This window comes from Manis javanica, chromosome 1 (genome assembly GCF_040802235.1).
Source record: "Manis javanica isolate MJ-LG chromosome 1, MJ_LKY, whole genome shotgun sequence".
Classification (NCBI taxonomy): Eukaryota; Metazoa; Chordata; class Mammalia; order Pholidota; family Manidae; genus Manis; species Manis javanica.
Window position 1 is genome coordinate 146,609,244 of NC_133156.1, and position 14,721 is coordinate 146,623,964.

A 14,721-nucleotide genomic window follows, 5' to 3' on the forward strand; every position below is an offset into this window, starting at 1 on the left:
AAGTTAAAATGTCCATATTACCCAAAATGACTTGCAGATTGAATGTAATACCTATAAAAATCCCAATGGAACTTTTCCCAGAAACAAAAACCTAAAATTTGCATGAAACCACAAAAGACCCCAAATAGCCAAAGCAATCTTGAGAAAGAACAAAACTGGAGCCATCACACTTCCTGATTTCAATCTATATAACAAAGCTATGGTAATCAAAGCAGTATGGTATTGGCATAGGAACAGAAACAGATCAAAGGACAGAATTGAGAGTCTAAGAATAAACCCATAAATGTTTGGTCAGTTTGTGACAGAAACCAAGAATACACAATGGGTAAAGGCTAGTCTTTTCAATAAGTAGCACTGGGGCAACTGGGTAATGCGGAATGACACAATCCCTGCCTCACATCACATACAAAGGTCATCATCTCAAATGAGACTTGAATGGAAGACCTGGAACTTGAACACTAAGAAAACAGCAAGTAAGCTCCTTGATATGGGTCTTGGCAATTATGTTTTTGGATTTGACACTGAAATAAAAGTATCAAAAGCAAAAATAAGTAGGACTATGCCAAATTGAACTGCTGCCCAGCAGAGGAAACCAGCAGTAAAAGGAAAAGGCCACCTGTGGGATGGGAGAAAATACTTGCAAACTACACATGTGGTAAGGGGTTAATATCCAAAATACACAAGAAACTCCTACAGCTGAATAGCAAAATTTGACCAAATTAATAAATGGGCAGAGGGCCTGAATACGCATTTTTCCAGAAAAGAAATGCAGATGAGCCAACAGACACATGAAAAAATGTCCAGCATCACTACTCATCAGGGAAATGCAAATCAAAGCCACAAATGCCCTCACAGCTGTAGAATGGCTGGTATTAAAGACAAGAGAAAGTGTTGGTGAGGATGTGGAGAGAAGGGAACACTTGTGCACCCTTGGTGGGAATGTAAACTGGTGCAGCTGCTACAGAAAACAGGATGGAGGCTTCTCAAAAAATTTATAAAGACAGAACTACCATATGATCCAGCAATTCCACTTCTGGATAAATGTCCAAAGAAAATGAAACCATTATATCCAAGAGATATCTGTACCCCATGTTCATTACAACAACATTCATAAGAGTCAAGATACGGAAATAATGTAAACATCCATTGATAGATGAATGGGATGAAGAAAATGTGATGCACACACATACGCAATGGAATATTCAGCTATACAAGAGGAAACTCATTCATGAAGACATGGATGGACCTTGAGAGTGTGCTAAGTGAGGGAAGTCAAAGATGGACAAGTACATAGTATCATTTATATGTGAAATCTACAAATGTTAAATTCATAGAAACAGGAGCAAAGTGGTTGCTGGAAGTGGGGGAAATAGGGAAGAACTAAAGATTAAAAAACACAAATAGGTAGGTAATGTTCACCTTTGCTTGTTTATCTGAATTTGTTTTTAATTGTTAATAATTAGAACAAAGAAAACACAATGCATTTGGTTGGTTGGTCTCCTAAGTCTCTTTTAAAGTACTTTCAAACTCAGAACCTAATAAAAAGAACTCCTATTTACACTTCACCTAAATTCTTGTGTGTGTGTGTATGTAATTTTCTTCTGAACCATTTGGAGTAGGTTGCAGACATGTCCCATTACTCTTAAGACTTAAGGTGTCTTTCCTAAAAACAAAGGCACCTCTTGCATAATGGCAACACAAGTATTAGCAATGACTCCATCCAATGACACTGTAGCCATCCAACTCTCAGACCTCTTTCTACCTGTGGCTGAGTAGTGACATTTACAGGTCGGTGACGTGTCATGCGTAGTTGTCTTTTGATTTCAGTCTGGAATAGTTCGAAATCTGTCTTGTGACTGACATTTTGGGGAATACAGGTCTATTTGTAGAATGTTCTTCTGTTTTGTCCAATGTGTCCTCATGATTTCCACATTTCTGACGGGAGTACTTCAGAGGTGGTGCTCCATTTCTTTCACTGGAACATGTTGGGAGGCTTGTGATGGGGATTTTTCTCCTTTCTACTGAAGTTAAGCTTTACTTGATTGCCTGCCTGCTGTTTCTCCACTGAAAAGTTAAAAAGTATTTTTCAGGGAGATACTTCAAGACCATATGTATATCTGCCTGTTCGTTTTAACTTAACTGCTTCAGCATCTCTTGGTAATTTTTCCCTGAGCCAGTTTGTAACTATGATAGTTGCAAAATGGCAATTTTCTATTTTATTATTCCATTATTAGTGTGCATTCTAAATTAAATGCTCTTCCCTCTCCGGTTTTCTTTATTCACTTATTTATATCACAGGAACTCAAGGATTCCAATTTTATTCAGGAAGTTATATGTCACTGTCAGTATTTATTGCCAAACTGTCCCAGAATTGCCTGATGGGAGCTGCTTCCAGTTGGTTCTGATGTCCTTCCACACGTCCAGACCACCTTACTTGCTGGTACACGAGATCCTCGAGAGCTGGAGTCACTCTGAAGCCCTGGCTGCCTTTGGTGGAGCATGGTGATGAGGTATCAAGGTCTGGTATTAGGTGTGCTCACTGCTTTTTATCATTTCCTCTAGACCCTGTCAGCAGACAGAACTAGGAAAGTGTCTGTGTGTGCATGCATATATATGACCTACAAATTGTTTAAAGCCATGTCACACCAAAACATCTGATTCCAAGCCCACACTCTGGGTTCCATTGTAGCCTCTCCTGGATTTATTGCTCCCTTCCCTAATAGCACCATGGCTCTGATTTTCCTCACTATATTTACCTAATTGTTCAACCTTTGCATGCTCTAATCTCCTTTTGCTGGCTTTGAAGCCTCAGATCCTGGCCCTCCTGAACCCCACTGGCTATGCCGGGGTCAAGTGTTACCGTCCTTCCAACTCCTGAAGACCGTCACAGACCAGGGCCCGCACAAACTTCAGCACCAACCAAAGGGAGGGGGACGCTCTTAGTTTTCTTAAGGTTTCCTCTCCAGAGCTTCTTTAAAATGGGCATCTGCTACTTTTTGGAGATTCTGTTTCTTGTGGCTGGGGTGAAGTCTGAATGCCATATGTCTCTGATGTATGGCCAGGTTGGGGAACCGTTTGTTTAAATAACATTAGCTCATATATGATACTATAGTGACAAATTATAACCCGTAGTGCTTTCTTTGCAGTAAAGGTGGCTGACATTGGTTTACTTGAGGTGTTTACAAATGTTATTTTGTGTAGGTATAAATTAACTATAGACATGATTAGACTGTCAAGATCAAATATTGCATAGCAGAGCCAAGTTCAAGTCCACCAGTTATGTCCACACTGCATGATTACCATGGGCTCATTTGGGCAATTAATACACAACAAACGATGTGCATTTAGGCAGATATCTTCCCAGTTTGACTAACAAGCAAACCAAGGCCTGGATACTAAAAGACATCTAACAGTACAATGCCTAGCCATTGTAATGGTGTGTAAGTGACTGACTTAATATTGACTCCTATTAGTCAGGGTCTGATCAAGAGAAACCACACAATAACCTGAGCAGGAGAAATTTGTAGAATTAGCAGCTGTAATGTGGTTGGGATGGTGAGGGGTTGCCTAGTACAATGTGAAGGGGTTGCTGAAGATAGAGCAATATGGAAGGAACAGCAGTTACCCTAGGACTGAGATAGAGCCCCTCAGGAAGAAACCCTCACCCCTACCCTGGGATTTGCTGGAAAACGTATGGCCACGACTCAGTGATTTCAGGCAAGTTGCTGTGGTTCTGCATCAGATATCTGCACTCTAGGGTGCTGGGGAAATACTGTTATGAGAGGAAGCTCAAAAGAGGCACCCTGCTAGAAGAGCATTAGGGCAGGTACTGGGGAAGGTGGCCATCGAGTGGTGCCACTGGCCACGGGGCACTGTGGGTGAGGGACACCCATAGGCTGAGTGCAGTGGAGCAGAATGGGCAGTGTGGGCACCAGAACCGAGAAGAAGATCTTTGGCAGTATCTCCTGGTGCCCTCTGCAGACAGCATCACACGGCGCCAGTGGGCACATATGTCAAGGGCCCAGATCCATTTTGGCAGAGGTTAAGGACAGAACATTTGGAGCTAGAAGACAAAAAATGGTAACTATCATGTGACTCATTTAATCCAACAATTTAATGGTGGGGTATTATTAACCCTACTTACAGATACGAAAATTGAAACATAAATTAAGTAACTCACCAGACTTCACAGAGGAAGTGACAAAGCCAGGATTCCAATTTTAAAATGTCTTGACCAACAGGAGCAAGTCAGGAGTCGTAAGTGGGGGGGTCTCTGTTCCAGGGTACCTCCATTTTAATGGATAGTTGTATTGCAACAGCCACTTTTCAGTGATGACATTTTCATGATTGTAGCAGCTTTTCAAAATTGCCAGAAATAAACGAACCTCCAGAGGGACAAATGTGGTATTCGAGTGTATGCTTTCTTCTTTTAAGAGTAAGCCTGTTTAAGCATTTTTGTGAAATATAAGCTTACGAGTTTTTCTCAAAGCAGAGGATAATCAGGAGGATCTGTGTGAGTTGAGATATGCATCTGACTTCACTGTCTCCCACACTCCTGGAAAACCACAGTGATGATATTTTAACAGACAGAGGGAAGGCGAGCGCAGAAGCAACACAATTTTGGAAGCTGGAAAGCAACGGACAGCCGGTAGTAAAGCCTGAGAGTGAGAGCCTAGTAGTGGGAGCTCCACTGAGCAGTCCGTGTGCCCCACGCAGTCCCTGAGGGCCAAGCCCCAACTCAGGCCAGGTTGGTTGAGGTGGTTTGAGAAGCGGCGGAATCCCAGGTCTCCCTCAGATGTGCTGCTGGATGGAGGGTGTGGGATTGGTAGAGGGCTGGGGAGCCACATAGGCTGCACACTTGCCCTTCCTCTGCTCCCAGAATGTTTGGGGAAGCCAAACCCCGGTCTCCCAGCAGGAGATTATTGGAAGTCACTTCTCTGGAACCTGTCCAGCTCTAGAGAAAAGATGTAAAGATACTGGCCTTGGGGCTTCTAAGAAATGGGCCACTCACGTGTCCCCCTCAAAGATGATGAGCACTACTGCCAGTATGGCTTGTAGCCCTTGCTTAACCAAGATAGACAACCAAAGATTACCAGACCCCAGGAAACAAACCTCCGGCACAGGGATCAAAGCAAAGGGGGAGAAGCAGCTAGAAGAAGCACAGAGGACACAGGGAGAAGAAACTTCTTAAAAATGCCTTATATTGAGAAATAAGCTAGACAGCGATGGGGGTGGATAGCTAAGCCTGATGAGACAGTTTAAAAACCAAACAGCAACAAAAAAGAGGATGTTGCTAACATGAACAGTTATACTGAAGTTTTTTCCATCAGTTTTAATTAACATTTTGGCAAGGGGCTTCTGCTCCAGAAAGAGGGCATTGCAGAAGAAAAGATGAATCTGGCGGAGACACAGGTGCACTTGTATATGCCAGGGAATCTTGGAAGTAGATCTGCAGATTGGAAGATTGAATTACTCATTGCAGGTAGGCTATAACGAAGATAGCATTTTCACTTAAAACCCTGTGTTCCCTTCAAACTTTGAAATACCTATGGAAAAGATGGATAAAATAAATTTCCTAATAAAGCATCACAAATATACATCACTTTGACCCAGCAAGTCCACTACCTAGACTTGTGTAAGATGTATAAGATGATGTGTGCACATCACACAGTGCAACAGAAAGCTGGGAAGACCCTTGATGACAGTGACTTCTGACATCTGATGGTAGTGACTTGCGTCTTGCTGGCACTTCATTCCTTTCTGAGTCAGATACATCCAGGATCATCCCTATGTTTGATGATTCCCTCAGAGAACTCATTATAGATGGACTGACTCACAGCTCTGATTTATTAAAGTGAAAGTATTGCTGACTTGCAAAGAAAGGGTGCATGGGGTGACATCCAGAGGAAGTCAGGCACGAACTTCCGAGAATCCTCTCCCAGGGGAGTCACACGGATACACTTGATTCATCCAGTGGATGGCAAAAACAGGTGAAACACTGTCTATCAGGGAAGCTCCTGAGAGACTCAGTACCCAGCATGTTTTACTGGGGACTGGTCACATAGGTACCCTCTGCCTAGCACACACAAAGTTCCAGACTTCCACAGGAAGGCAGTGTTCAGTATATGGTTTACATAAACAGTTGAGACACAGCCAACCCTCCTTGTCTATTAGGGGGTGGGGAATACTCCTGAAATCCAGGTTCCCAGAAACCCACCACCTGCCAGCCTTGCATGAAGCTGTCCTGAAGACAGTGGTCCCACACCTGCTGTACTCACTGCCATCACAGTGCTGTGGGTTCCACACTTTGATGGAGTGAGTGCCAGGTGAGGGGAGCAGGGAGCTGAGGCTTCTCAGGCCAACAGCTCACATGGAACTGAATCCAGCCGACAACATGAGTCTTGCCAATGGGTTTTGGCCCTGGGCAAGTTCACTGTGGATTCAGTGAGACCGAGAAATGACAATGGAACGTTCTTGGGGTGAAAGGGTTTATTACCTGGCTGTTCTCCTGGCAGTAGGTTGAGCACTAGAATTATGTCTGCATCCTGTAGGACTGCAGGTCTGTAATCCTCCTTCATCTCTGCCTCTGCCCAGAGCACTGGGCAGAGCTCTTTATACAGTGACTCAGTCAGTAATAGCTTATTGTCTAGGGTATGGAAGCAGCAGCCCAGCAGCAGGCCAGTTACATCGTCAAGTAGTTTAGGGTCAGGGGAGGATCCTGGCCACAGGCACTCCCATTTCCCCACACAGAGCTTGGGGAAGGTCCTTCCCTGGGTGAGTCTTGGGATGGTCATGGCCTCTTGAGGCCTTGAAGGTAAAGAACCAGCCAAGCCACGCCTGGATTCCTGATCCACAGAAACAGTGAGACAATAAATATAGTTTCAAGTGCTTCCTTCTGTGGTAATTTGTTACCCAGCTGTGGATGGCTGATACATTCACTTACTTGCTGGGCCTCTACTTGCTCATCTGTGAAATGGGCATAATGATAGTACCCACCTGATAGGATGTGCTGAGGTCTGAATAAGTGACCAAATGGGACACACTGAGAATAGCACCTAGCAGCTAGTGTTTCAAGGTGAAGGCTGATTTTTTTGGCTGCTAAGACAAGGCATTCACTGATAAGCACTTGTTCCTTCTTGCTATTGAATAAAATCTTTTGGTTAGAGGAGACATCAGGTGGGTGAAGTGCATGCAGTCAGCCATGGGTGTCGCTCACAGCGTGCTGCCACAGCTAAGGAGTGACTAGCACGGTCAGTCTTAGAAGCAAAGCCCTAAGGATCAAACAGCATCGCATGGTTCATAGGCTCTTGTTGTTTCTTTTTATGGGGAGGGGGCATTTCAGGATGCTCCTAAACAAGCCAGGAGCTGGGCACAGCAGGAAATATGGGATTGCATGATGGACCCCAATCTTTGATTTCAAACACCAGTTTCTACCACCTGTCCTTTTCATCCTCAAAGTCAAACTTTAGTATTGAAGCTTAATTTAAACTAGCGAATGAAAAACTAAAAACAACTGGAAAATATTGGCCTCAAATTAAAAGCAGCCAAGCACTGGAGAAATGAGGCCAATGAGTGCTCTGATTAAATTATCTGTAAGATTGTTGTTGGTGTCAGGAGGTAGACTGTACCTTTTTTTTTTTTTTGACATACTTTAATTTTTATTGATACAGTATCAGAGCTTAACAATTTCAGTGTGCATTATAATGGCATATTTCTTTAAAGTATTTGATACTACAGATATACAAAGGCACGTCAAAAATTGGCTTTCTGAATGGAACAGTATCAAATTTGCCTTCCAGAACAACACAAAATAAAATTTTTAAAACATTTAGATAGATATCAGAATAATCTTAGCTTGACACTAAACAATCATACTACATACATGGTATCACATGAGGGAAACATGGGGAACAAGCTATGTATACGTGATAAATGGGGTTCAGGGCAGTCCAAAGACCTCTGTGTATCGTGATTTCACAGAGTACATGTAAATGCTTCTAGAAACATGGAGAAATCATTTCAACGGTTGTTATTAATATATAGTGGCTCTCTGCCAATACCCACCATCTAATTATATATGTGCAAGGACTCTTAACTCACTCTAGATACATTTTTTTTTTTTGAGAGGGCATCTCTCATATTTATTGATCAAATGGTTGTTAACAACAATAAAATTCAGTACAGGGGGGTCAACGCTCAATGTACAATCATTAATCCATCTCAAGCCTAATTCTCGTCAGTCTCCAATCTTCTGAAGCATAACAAACAAGTTCTTACATGGTGAACGAATTCTTACATAGTGAATAAATTCTTACATGGTGAACAGTACAAGGGCATTCATCACAGAAACTTTCGGTTTTGATCATGCAATATGACCTATAAACAATCAGGTCAAATATGAATATTCGTTTGATTTTTGTACTTGATCTATATGTTGATCCCACATTTCTCCTATTGTTATTATTATTTTTATTTTTAATAAAATGCTGAAGTGGTAGGTAGATGCAAGATAAAGGTAGAAAACATAGTTTAGTGCTGTAAGAAGGCAAATGTAGATGATCAGATGATCAGGTGTGTGCCTATGGACTAAGTATTAATCCAGGCTAGACAAGGGCAGCAAGACATCCACGGATGCAGAAGATTTCTCTCAAAGCAGGGGGGGTGAGGTTCTGAGCCTCACCTCTGTTGATCCCCAAATTCTCACCTGATGGCCCCCCTGCGACTGTGCCTGTCTTAGGTTGTTCCTCCCTTGAGGAATCTTACCCGTCTCTGGCTAACCAGTCATCTTCCGGGGCCATACAGGGAAATGTAAAGTTGGTAAGTGAGAGAGAAGCCATATTGTTTGCAAAGGTTAGCTTTTTACTTCTTTGCAGATTTATGCCTTGTGGCTTCTATGCCCAGCACTTGTCTCGAGGTATCTTTACCACCTAGAGGAATTATGATACTCGGTAAATTCGATATGAGGCACGAATTCTATTTAAGGGTTGTAATTAGGAAGGAAGAAGAAAAGCTATAGATGTAGCATATGAAGGAAACATGGGAGGATTGATTATTTCTTTGACATATCTTCTTGTAGAGTACCTTAAGTATGTATAGGTTTTAAACTACTAACTAATTTGCACACACATATTAACATAATAGGAATACGGTGACATAAACAAAGCAAATCTATAATTACCATCCATCTCCAGTGAAGCCAAGAAAACCATTTAGGCACCCTAGGCATTTGTGAAAATTTATCTATGATATGATGGATATTGTCCAACTGTACTTGAACCATCAGACAAATTAAAGCAGCCCATTTCTGGGATCTGTTCACATCCCATATGTTCTTTTAACCATAGATAGTCTATAGTCATGAGATTTTGGAGTGCTACAACTTGCACCCCTCCCAACTCCTGGTTGAGTTCCAACAGTACAGATCCGGTCAAATTCGTTGTCTCACTGTATGCACATGCCAGCCTAGACATCTCCCTCCTCATTCCTATGGCAAGTCCAGGAGACGGTGGGCTGGATGCAGCCACAACCGCAGCATCATCCGGATCCCTGTGGAGGCTTTTTGATGATCATCCCCCGGCACAAGTCCTCCAGAGAGTGCTGATGCCAGAAGCTCCTACTCATATCGTATCTTAGTTCATTTTCTGGGTATCCAAGCTAGGCCTTGATCTTCTGCATAGAAACAAACAGACCCTTTGCCCACACTTTGACATGCCCTCTATACCACTGTGCAGAACTCATTGGAGGTCAGCACACAGTAACTGCTTTTTTTTTTTTTTTTTTTTTTAATTAAGAGAAAGGAATATTATCAGAAAAGAGTACCTCCATAGCTGATCATCTGACACCCTTTAAGTGATCAACATTAAGGATATTTAAAGCATGCATGCGTTGATCTTTGATTTACCAATAGTTTTATCCTGTTAAGGAGTAATCCCCCTTTTCTTTCTTTCTTTCTTTCTTTTTTTTTTTTTTTTTAATTTTTAATCTACACTTACATGAAGAATACTATGTTTACTATGCTCTCCCCTATATCAGGTCCCCCCTAACAACCACATTACGGTTACTGTCCATCAGCTTAGCAAAATGTTGTAGAGTCACTACTTGTCCTCTCTGTGTTGTGCAGCCCACCCTCCCCTTTCTCCCTCCCCCCATGCATGCTAATCTTAATACCCCCCTTCTTCTTCCCCCCCCTTATCCCTCCCTGCCCACCCATCCTCCCCAGTTCCTTTCCCTTTGGTACCTGTTAGTCCATTTTTGGGTTCTGTAATTCTGCTGCTGTTTTGTTCCTTCAGTTTTTCCTTTGTTCCTATACTCCTCAGATGAGTGAAATCATTTGGTATTTCTCTTTCTCCACTTGGCTTATTTCACTGAGCATAATACTCTCCAGCTCCATCCATGTTGCTGCAAATGGTTGGATTTTTCCACTTCTTATGGCTGAGTAGTATTCCATTGTGTATATGTACCACATCTTCTTTATCCATTCATCTACCGATGGACATTTAGGTTGCTTCCAATTCTTGGCTATTGTAAATAGTGCTGCGATAAACATAGGAGTGCATCTGTCTTTCTCAAACTTGATTGCTGCGTTCTTAGGGTAAATTCCTAGGAGTGGAATTCCTGGGTCAAATGGTAGGTCTGTTTTGAGCATTTTGATGCACCTCCATACTGCTTTCCACAATGGTTGAACTAATTTACATTCCCACCAGCAGTGTAGGAGGGTTCCCCTTTCTCCACAGCCTCGCCAACATTTGTTGTTGTTTGTCTTTTGGATGGCAGCTATCCTTACTGGTGTGAGGTGATACCTCATTGTAGTTTTAATTTGCATTTCCCTGATAATTAGCGATGTGGAGCATCTTTTCATGTGTCTCTTGGCCATCTGTATTTCTTTTTTGGAGAACTGTCTGTTCAGTTCCTCTGCCCATTTTTTAATTGGGTTATTTGTTTTTTGTTTGTTGAGGCGTGTGAGCTCTTTATATATTCTGGACGTCAAGCCTTTATCGGATCTGTCATTTTCAAATATATTCTCCCATACTGTAGGGTTCCTTTTTGTTCTATTGATGGTATCTTTCGCTGTACAGAAGCTTTTCAGCTTAATGTAGTCCCACTTGCTCATTTTTGCTGTTGTTTTCCTTGCCCGGGGAGATATGTTCAAGAAGAGATCACTCATGTTTATGTCTAAGAGGTTTTTGCCTATGTTTTTTTCCAAGAGTTTAATGGTTTCATGACTTACATTCAGGTCTTTGATCCATTTTGAGTTTACCTTTGTATATGGGGTTAGACAATGGTCCAGTTTCATTCTCCTACATGTAGCTGTCCAGTTTTGCCAGCACCATCTGTTGAAGAGACTGTCATTTTGCCATTGTATGTCCATGGCTCCTTTATCAAATATTAATTGGCCATATATGTTTGGGTTAATTTCTGGGGTCTCTAATCTGTTCCACTGGTCTGTGGCTCTGTTCTTGTGCCAGTACCAAATTGTCTTGATTACTATGGCTTTGTAGTAGAGCTTGAAGTTGGGGAGTGAGATCCCCCCTACTTTATTCTTCTTTTTCAGGATTGCTTTGGCTATTCGGGGTCTTTGGTGTTTCCATATGAATTTCTGAATTATTTGTTCCAATTCATTGAAGAATGTTGCTGGTAATTTGAGAGGGATTGCATCAAATCTGTATATTGCTTTGGGCAGGATGGCCATTTTGACGATATTAATTCTTCCTAGCCATGAGCATGGGATGAGTTTCCATTTATTAGTGTCCCCTTTAATTTCTCTTAAGAGTGACTTGTAGTTTTCAGAGTATAAGTCTTTCACTTCTTTGGTTAGGTTTATTCCTAGGTATTTTATTCTTTTTGATGCAATGGTGAATGGAATTGTTTTCGTGATTTCTCTTTCTATTGATTCGTTGTTAGTGTATAGGAAAGCTACAGATTTCTGTGTGTTAATTTTGTATCCTGCAACTTTGCTGTATTCCGATATCAGTTCTAGTAGTTTTGGAGTGGAGTCTTCAGGGTTTTTTATGTACAGTATCATATCATCTGCAAATAGTGACAGTTTAACTTCTTCTTTACCAATCTGGATTCCTTGTATTTCTTTGTTTTGTCTGATTGCCGTGGCTAGGACCTCCAGTACTATGTTAAATAACAGTGGGGAGAGTGGGCATCCCTGTCTGGTTCCCGATCTCAGTGGAAATGCTTTCAGCTTCTCGCTGTTCAGTATAATGCTGGCTGTGGGTTTATCATATATGGCCTTTATTATGTTGAGATACTTGCCCTCTATTCCCATTTTGCTGAGAGTTTTTATCATTAATGGATGTTGAATTTTGTCAAATGCTTTTTCAGCATCTATGGAGATGATCATGTGGTTTTTGTCTTTCTTTTTGTTGATGTGGTGGATGATGTTGATGGATTTTCGAATGTTGTACCATCCTTGCATCCCTGCGATGAACCCCACTTGGTCATGGTGTACGATCCTTTTGATATACTGTTGAATTCTGTTTGCTAATATTTTATTGAGTATTTTTGCATCTACATTCATCAGGGATATTGGTCTGTAATTTTCTTTTTTGGTGGGGTCTTTGCCTGGTTTTGGTATTAGGGTGATGTTGGCCTCATAGAATGAGTTTGGGAGTATTCCCTCTTCTTCTATTTTGTGGAACACTTTAAGGAGAATGGGTATTATGTCTTCTCTGTGTGTCTGATAAAATTCCGAGGTAAATCCGTCCGGCCCCGGGGTTTTGTTCTTGGGTAGTTTTTGATTACTGTTTCAATTTCTTTGCTTGTAATTGGTTTGTTTAACTTTTGTGTTTCTTCCTTGGTCAGTCTTGGGAGGTTGTATTTTTCTAGGAAGTTGTCCATTTCTTCTAGGTTTTCCAGCTTGTTGGCATATAGGTTTTCATAGTAGTCTTTAATAATTCTTTGTATTTCTGTGTAGTCTGTCGTGATTTTTCCATTCTCATTTCTGATTATGTTGATTTGTGTTGACTCTCTTTTTCTCTTAATAAGTTGGGCTAGAGGCTTATCTATTTTGTTTATTTTCTCAAAGAACCAGCTCTTGGTTTCGTTGATTTTTGCTATTGTTTTATTCTTCTCAATTTTGTTTATTTCTTCTCTGATCTTTATTATGTCCCTCCTTCTGCTGACTTTAGGCCTCATTTGTTCTTCTTTTTCCAGTTTTAATAATTGTGATGTTAGACTATTCATTTGGGATTTTTCTTCCTTCTTCAAGTGTGCCTGGATTGCTATATACTTTCCTCTTAAGACTGCTTTCGCTGCATCCCACAGAAGTTGGGGCTTAGTGTTGTTGTTGTCATTTGTTTCTATATATTCCTTGATCTCTATTTTGATTTGTTCATTGATCCATTGATTATTTAGTAGCATGTTGTTAAGCCTCCATGTGTTTGTGAGCCTTTTTGTTTTCTTTGTAGAATTTATTTCTACTTTCATACCTTTGTGGTCTGAAAAATTGGTTGGTAGAATTTCAATATTTTGGAATTTACTGAGGCTCTTTTTGTGAGCTAGTATGTGGTCTATTCTGGAGAATGTTCCATGTGCACTTGAGAAGAATGTATATCCTGTTGCTTTTGGATGTAGAGTTCTATATATGTCTATTAGGTCCATCTGTTCTAGTGTGTTGTTCAGTGCCTGTGTGTCTTTACTTATTTTCTGCCCGGTGGATCTATCCTTTGGGGTGAGTGGTGTGTTGAAGTCTCCTACAATGAATGCATTGCAGTCTATTTCCCTCTTTAGTTCTGTTAGTATTTGCTTCACATATGCTGGTGCTTCTGTATTGGGTGCATATATATTTAGAATGGTTATATCCTCTTGTTGGACTGAGCCCTTTATCATTATGTAGTGGCCTTCTTTATCTCTTGTTACTTTCTTTGTTTTGAAGTCTATTTTGTCTGATATTAGTACTGCAACCCCTGCTTTCTTCTCACTGTTGTTTGCCTGAAATATGTTTTTCCATCCCTTGACTTTTAGTCTATGCTTATCTTTGGGTTTAAGGTGAGTTTCTTGTAAGCAGCATATAGATGGGTCTTGCTTTTTTATCCATTCTATTACTCTGTGTCTTTTGATTGGTGCATTAAGTCCATTTACATTTAGGGTGACTATTGAGAGATACGTACTTATTGCTATTTCAGGCTTTAGATTCGTGGTTACCAAAGGTTCAAGGTTAGCTTGTTTAGTATTTTACTGCCTAACTTAGCTCGCTTATTGAGCTGTTATATACACTGTCTGGAGATTCTTTTCTTCTCTCCCTTCTTATTCCTCCTCCTCCTCCATTCTTCATATGTTGTGTGTTTTGTTCTGTGCTCTTTTTAGGGGTGCTCCCATCTAGAGCAGTCCCTGTAGGATGCCCTGTAGAGGTGGTTTGTGGGAAGCAAATTCCCTCAGCTTTTGCTTGTCTGGGAATTGTTTAATCCCACCATCATATTTAAATGATAGTCGTGCTGGATACAGTATCCTTGGTTCAAGGCCCTTCTGTTTCATTGCATTAAATATATCATGCCATTCTCTTCTGGCCTGTAGGGTTTCTGTTGAGAAGTCTGATGTTAGCCTGATTGGTTTTCCTTTATAGGTGGCCTTTTTCTCTCTAGCTGCCTTTAAAACTCTTTCCTTGTCCTTGATCCTTGCCATTTTAATTACTATGTGTCTTGATGTTGTCCCCCTTGGATCCTTTCTGTTGGGGGTTCTGTGTAATTCCATGGTCTGTTCGATTATTTCCTCCCC

The 14,721-nt window shown here is 41.2% G+C and overlaps 1 long non-coding RNA gene across 1 annotated transcript; it reads left to right on the forward strand.

Moving 5' to 3' along the window:
- The first annotated feature begins 2,301 nt into the window (after window positions 1-2,301).
- Window positions 2,302-4,407, forward strand: LOC140849727 (uncharacterized). Its single transcript, XR_012131906.1, has 2 exons — window positions 2,302-2,518; window positions 4,147-4,407. It is a non-coding gene; the product is annotated as an uncharacterized lncRNA (long non-coding RNA).
- The last annotated feature ends 10,314 nt before the right edge of the window (window positions 4,408-14,721 follow it).